At 40.8% G+C, this 7,500-nt stretch overlaps 1 pseudogene; it reads right to left on the bottom strand.

Moving 5' to 3' along the window:
- Positions 1–596, bottom strand: part of LOC125031568 — a 4,515-nt pseudogene extending 3,919 nt beyond the window's left edge.
- Positions 597–7,500: the final 6,904 nt, after the last annotated feature.

The following is a 7,500-nucleotide window of genomic DNA, read 5'->3' on the forward strand; positions in this document are numbered from 1 at the left end:
CGTGTCGGAGGTGAACACGTCGGGCGCATTCGTATTCCAGCCGAACAGCGGCGCAGGCAGATGACCACGCTGATGGCCCACACCAGGCCGATCATGACCAGCACGCGCTTGACGGTGCGCTTCTGCGCGTAGTTGAAAGGGGTCCGTGATGGCCCAGTAGCGGTCGAGGGCGATGGCGCACAGGTTGAGGATGGAGGCCGTGCAGCACATGATGTCGCACGTGAGCCACATCTGGCACAGGTGGATGCCGAACACCCACTTGCCGATGATGCTGTAGGCCACGTTGAAGGGCAGCACGAACACGGCCACCGTCAGGTTCGCCCACGGCCAGCGACACGATGAAGAAGTTCTGCACGATCCGCAGCGGCGGTACGTGAACACGGGACAGGAATCACCAGCACGTTGCCCACGATGGTGAACACGATGATCACGCTCAGCGACGCCACCGTCAGCACCACCCCCACAACGGGCATCGCCAGCTCCAGCACGTAGTCCGCGGTGGCGAACACGGGCTCCTCCTCCAGGCCCGAGATGTTGAGATCGTACTCGATGAACGAGGGCAGCGTCTCGTTCTCGTGCAGCCGCAGGATCGCCATCGTGGAAGGTTTAGTCCCGCCGGTATTATAGACAACGGTTCGACTCCCAGCGCTTCATCCTCTTCTGGTGGGCAGCGCGAGGGCGCGGGAAGCATCAGCGACCCTGTGGACGCCGCCGAAGGTACAGGACGCCGGTTTCGCTCCATCCTGCTCACGGGGCGCCGGAACTACCTGCAAGACAACGAAGCGGAACTGTTAACGAAAATGCTCTAGTCCTTTTTATAAAAGACATCCGGAGTTTACACAACTGACGCGTGCACACGCACGCACACACACACACACACACCACAACACACACACACATACACACACATACACACACATAAAAAAAACACAAGCTAAGGTATAAATAAAACAAAATATTCGATTTCTGCAGATAATCAATAGTTATGGAGTCTGAGTCGGTCTTCCCAGCTGGATAAAAAGGTTAAAGGAAGGAACAAGGGCGTCTTATTGGATGAGAGGGGAGGAAGGAAGGAGGGAGAGGGAGCGAGGAGGAAGGAAGGGGGAGGAAAGAAGAGGGGAGGATAGGAAGGAGGGAGAGGGAGAGGGGAGGATAAGAAGGAGGAAGAGGGAGAGGGGAGGATAGGAGGGGGGGAGAGGGAGAGCGGGGGATAGGAAGGAGGGAGAGGGAGCGAGGAGGAAGAAAGGGGGAGGAAGGAAGGAGGGAGAGGGAGCAAGAAGGAAGAAAGGGGGAGGAAGGAAGAGGGGAGGATACGAAGGTGGAAGCGGGAGAGGAGAGGATAGAAAGGAGGAACAGGGAGATGGGAGGAAGGAAGGAGGAAGAGGGAGAGGGGAGGATAGGAAAGTCGGAGAGGGAGAGGGGAGGATGGAAGAAGGAAGAGGGAGAGGGGACAATGGAAAGGAGGAAGGGGGAGAGGGAAGGAAGGAAGAGGGAAGAGGGAGAGGAGAGGAAGGAAGGAGGAGGAGGGAGAGGGGAGGATAGGAAGGAGGAAGGAAGAGGGGAGGAAGGAAGGAGGAAGAAGGAGAGGAGAGGAAGGAAGGAGGAGGGAGAGGATAGGAAGGAAGAGGGAAAGGGGAGGGAGGGAGAAGTAGAAGTAAAAGAGGTGGAAAGGGAGGGGATGGGAGAAGAGGAAGGAGGGAGAGGGAGAGGAGGGAGGGAAAGAGGTGGAAAAGGAGTAATGAGAGGAGAGGAAAGAAGGAGGAGAAGAGAGAGGATAGAAATAACTGAAAAGGGAGGAGATGGTTAGAAGGAGGGGGGAGAGGGGAGGAAGGAGGCAAAGGGAGAGGGGGAAGAAGGAAGAGGAGAAGAGAGAGAAAGGAAAAAGGAGGAAAGGGAGGAGTTGAGAGAGAGGAGAGAAGGGGGGAGGAAGGAGGACGAAAAGGAAGGAAGGAAATGGAGTGGGAGGCGATAAAATTAAGAACTGAATGGGGGGAATAAGGGACAGAAAACAATATCAAGGAATAAGCGGGATGATAAAGAAGGCGGGATAGGAGAAGGAAAAAAGAGGGTATCAAGTGGTGGACGAAAGGAGGAAGAGGTCAGAAGATGAATAATAAGGGAAAAAGGGCAAATGAAAGAATAAAAATGGAAGGATAAACGGAGAAGGGGAAAACAGAAGAACGGAGAAGAATAGGAAGACAGAAAAGAAAACAGAAAGAAAAAGTAAACGAGGAAGAGAAAAGAGAAAACAGAAACAAAAACAATAGGAGAGGAAAAGAAATCAGAAAAAAAAAACACGGGGAAAAGAGAAACACAAAGAAAAAAAAAACAGTAAAACAATAAGGACGATGAAGAAAGAGTGAAAGAATAGAATAAGAAGGAGAATATTCTTTTCAATGGAATAAAGGAGGAGGGAAGAGAGGTAAAAGATGCCATAGAGGAGAAAGAAAAAGGTGTGAAGAGAGGAGAAAGGGAGAAAAGTAGATCTTATAGGATTATCCGGCAGATGGCAGAACGGTCTGTGAAGAAGATCATCTGGACGCGATACGAAGGAGAAATATGATTGGTACAAAGGGAGAGAGGGAAGGGGAGGGAGGAGAGGAGAGAGGGAGGGAGGGAGAGAGGGGGGAGGGAGAGCGAGAGAGAGGAGGGAGAGGGGAAGGGAGAGAAAGGGGGAGGGAGGACGAGGGGGGGCAGGAGAGGGAGGGAGAGAGAGAGGGAGAGAGAGAGAGAGAAGAGAGAGAGAGATAAACAAACAGACAGACAGACAAACAGACAGAGACAGAAGCAGAGAGGGAGTGAGATTAAGAGATTAAAAATATAAAAAAATCAACTTTTTCTTTCCTATCTTGATTTCGCCCTCTCTTCTTTCCCACACGTCTCAGTTTTCCCTTTTCTCCCAAACGGTAAAAAATATCTATCCCATGATAGATCAATGTTCAGAAGTTTTTGGACACCCGAATAAGAATAACTTGCTTAATAATAAATTGCATTGTAAAGTGGTAACAAGAACATGTTAAATGAGACTAAACTCAAAAGGTCAAAGGGAGATAATTATTCATATATTTATAAAACTGAGCTTGCATATGATACTAAATATTAGAACAAAAATTCCAGTATAATCATCATAGACATACTAATTAAGATAAAATAAACAGTCTAGGAAATCTGTTTTGAGAAACACCACGCTCGACATTTTTTATTATTTTATTTATTTTTGATTTTTTTGTTCTTATTTATTTATCTATTTTTTGTGTTTGTTTGTTTGTTTTTTAGCCATCCTTCCCTTTCTTCCTATTTTCTTTCCTTTTTTCCTGTCTCACTTTAAAGTTTTATCAAAATTTGTTTATACGTTTATTTCTCTAGCTATACATCATTCTCTTTACTTACATGAGTACGGATTTGTACTCGTGTGTGTATGTGCATATACAGATAGATAAAATAGATAGATCGACAGATAGATAGATAAATAGATAGATAGAAAAATAGATAGACAGATAGATAGATAGGTAGGTAGATAGATGAATAGATAGCTACATACACAAATACATAGAGAGATAGATAGAACGATAGATAGATAGATAGCCAGACAGATGCACAGTCACATACCAACACACACAAGCACACACACAAGCAATCCCCTTCACATAAGTTCCCTCTCCTCACAGCTTCCTCAATCTCTCTCTGCTTGACGAGCCGAAGTCCAAACTTTAATTACATTTACCTATATGATACAACTCCAAACTTGAAGTTAAGGGATCAGAACAGATTAAAACCGAGAGAAGTTTTCCCGAAATAACTTCTTAAACAGAACAATGAAGTCAAGTTTCGAAGTAAAATCTCGTTACGTTCAGATTGACCCGGGCGTCTTTTCCGACCAACTCTTGAGGGTTTATCTTTGATTTTCTTTCTTGTTCTTCCTTCTATGCCTTCTTCTATCTCTTTGATTACTTTTTCTTCGTCTTTGTTTTCTTTGTCTTCGTCATTGCATTTTCATTTTTATTTTTTTCTTCTTCGTCTCCGCTTGTTATATAATAATAATAATAATAATAATAATTATTATTATTATTATTATTATTATTATTATTATTATTATTATTATTATTATTATCATCATCAACGTTATCATCACCATCATCATCACCATCATCATCATCATCATCATCATCATCATCATCATCAACGTCATCATCATCACCACCATCATCATCATCATTACTCAACAACCATATCTTCATCATAACTTATCATCCACAACTCATCACAAATATCATCACCATAACATCATTACTCATCACCAATTTCATCACCTTCATAACACCATTGTTCATCATCCATTTCATCACCACCACAGCCTCACCTCATCACCTATTTCATCACAATCATAAATTCATAAATCATCACCCACAACGACACCATCATAACATCATCATCACCATCATCACCATCATCATTATCATCATCATCTTCTCCGTTTCCATTATTGCTGTTGTTATCATTATCACCATCATCATCATCACAACCATCATCATCATCATCACAATCATCATCACTATCTTCATCATCTTCGTTTTCATTATTGTTGTTGTTGTTATCATCATCATCATCATCATCATCACCATCACCATCATCACCATCATCACCATCATCATCATAACATCCTTCCCTCACTCCATTTCAACCATCAAAAAAAAAAAAAAAAATACAGTGAATAATAACCATCAGAAGCTAAGCCTAAATCACCATATTTCCCCATTTTTTCCCTATATCTTTGAGCTATCCATTTCCATAAAAAAGACAAATAATGTGGCATAGCATATTGAAGAAGAAAGGGGGGAAAAAAATCCCTTTTTGTGCCGAGGCTGTTTCCGTGTATGGCATCCCTAATGGCGGTATTTGTCACCTGCTTAATACCTATGAGGAAATATCTCTGCCTCTTTATTTTCTTTTCTCTCTCTTCTTCTCTCTCACGATGGCTCTATTTTTGTTTTCCTAATCTTCCCTTCCTCTTTATTTTATTTTCTCTTTTTCTCTCTCCCGATTGACCTTTAGTTTCTCAATCTTCTCTTCCACTTTATCTTCTTCCTCTCTTTTTCTCTCTCCCAATCGCCCTTTTTTATTTTCCCATTCATCTCTCCCTTCATCTACTTCTCTCGCTTTTTCTTTCTCCCAATCGCTCTTTGTTATTTTCCCAATCCTCTCTCCCTCTTTATCTTCTTCTCTCTCATTTTCTCTCTTCCAATCGCTCTTTTTTATTTTCCCAATCCTCTCTCCCTCTTTATCTTCTCTTTCTTTTCTCTCTCCCAATCGCTCTTTATTATTTTCCCAATTCTCTCTCCCTCTTTATCTTCTTCTCTCTCTTTTTCTCTTTCCCAATCGCTATTTATTATTTTCCCAATCCTCTCTCCCTCTTTATCTTCTCTTTCTTTTCTCTCTCTCAATCGCTCTTTATTATTTTCCTAATCCTCTCTCCCTCTTTATCTTCTTCTCTCTCATTTTCTCTCTCCCAATCGCTCTTTATTATTTACCCAATCCTCTCTCCCTCTTTATCTTCTTCTCTCTCATTTTCTCTCTCCCAATCGCTCTTTATTATTTACCCAATCCTCTCTCCCTCTTTATCTTCTTCTCTCTCATTTTCTCTCTCCCAATCGCTCTTTATTATTTTCCCAATCCTCTCTCCCTCTTTATCTTCTTCTCTCTCATTTTCTCTCTCCCAATCGCTCTTTATTATTTACCCAATCCTCTCTCCCTCTTTATCTTCTTCTCTCTCATTTTCTCTCTCCCAATCGCTCTTTATTATTTTCCCAATCCTCTCTCCCTCTTTATCTTCTTCTCTCTCATTTTCTCTCTCCCAATCGCTCTTTATTATTTTCCCAATCCTCTCTCCCTCTTTATCTTCTTCTCTCTCATTTTCTCTCTCCCAATCGCTCTTTATTATTTTCCCAATTATCTCATAGTCTCTCTGATTCTCTTCGTCTCTCTGTACTTGTTTGTATTTCATTATCTCTCCCAATCGCTCTGTATCTTTCTCTCTCTTTCTCGCTTCTCTTTCTTTAATAATTGTTCATTTTATCTTTTCTGATTGTCCTGCCTCCTTGTATTTTTTTTTCTTATTCCCTATCTTTGTCGTTCTTTCTTCTCTCTTTCTGATCTTTTTACCTTGCATCTCTCTCCTTATCTCCCAGTCACTTTACCTTTTTGTATTTCCTTGTATGTCTTTCTCTCTCTCTCTTTATCTATCTATCTATTTATGTATCTGTCTATCTATCTATCTATCTGTATCTATCTATCTATCTATCGCTATCTATCTATCTATTTATCTATTTATTTATCTATCTATCTATCTATCTATCTCCATTTCTCTCTCTATCTATCTCCACCTCTCTATCTACCTATATATCTATCCATTCCTCTATCTATTTATCTCTTTTTCTTCGGCTGCCTATTTATTTTCATGGTATATTTTGATATTACAGTAGTTGCCAACGATTTAGTTTCCGCCTGTACACACACAGGCGGAAACACAAAAATCACAGGAGCACAAACACTTCCTTTTTCAAACACATGTACATACGCTTACCCTTACGCTCACCTATAACAAACAAATACACACAAACAAGCAAACAAGCAAACACACAAAAACAAGCAAACAATCAAACACACAATAAAAACAAGCAAACAGAAACATACACAAAAACAGTTACTCATACACACACAAAAAAACACACAAACGAAATCAAACACACACGCAAAGATACACGTAAACTCACACACACATACACACACCCACAAGCACACACACACACACACACACTCACAAGCACACACACACACACGCACTCACGCTAATAGCAGCAATTTCTCCTAAATGAAATGCAGTGGGTGTCTCCATCTACAGCATTTGGGACCCATTATGTTGCTATTTTTACTACCATTACGAGTGGGTTTTTTTTCCCTCTTTCATAACACTAAGACTACCCTGAGGAATATTTTTTTTTTTCTGGAAAATACGGAAGAGATATTGCTGTTATAAATAAGAATATAGAGAAGAAGGGATATTAAGATTAGGAGAAAATAGAGGAGAGAATATATTCAAACAAGGAAAGAAAATTAGAGTGATACTAAAAAAGAGGAAATAAATACGAGAAATACATGCTGATAAACAAAAATAATGAAGGGATTAAGTGCCACAAAAACGGGGGAAAAAAATAAATGTAACAAGTAAGGAAATAAAGAAGAGGAGAAAGCAATAATAAAAAGAAGAAATTAAAGAAGAGATTAAATTTTGCAAAGAAGAAACACGAAGAAGAGAAAATACAGATAATAAAATTTAAAAGAAACTAATGATAATAATTGATACCTAAAAAGGGTACATAAGTTAAGGCCACAATGAATCGAGAATATATATATATATATATATATATATATATATATATATATACATAACCAGATTTGTTTTCACTAATTGGAAAATAGAAGATGAAAAAGAAGAAGACGGAG

Source organism: Penaeus chinensis, chromosome 13 (assembly GCF_019202785.1).
Source record: "Penaeus chinensis breed Huanghai No. 1 chromosome 13, ASM1920278v2, whole genome shotgun sequence".
NCBI lineage: Eukaryota > Metazoa > Arthropoda > Malacostraca > Decapoda > Penaeidae > Penaeus > Penaeus chinensis.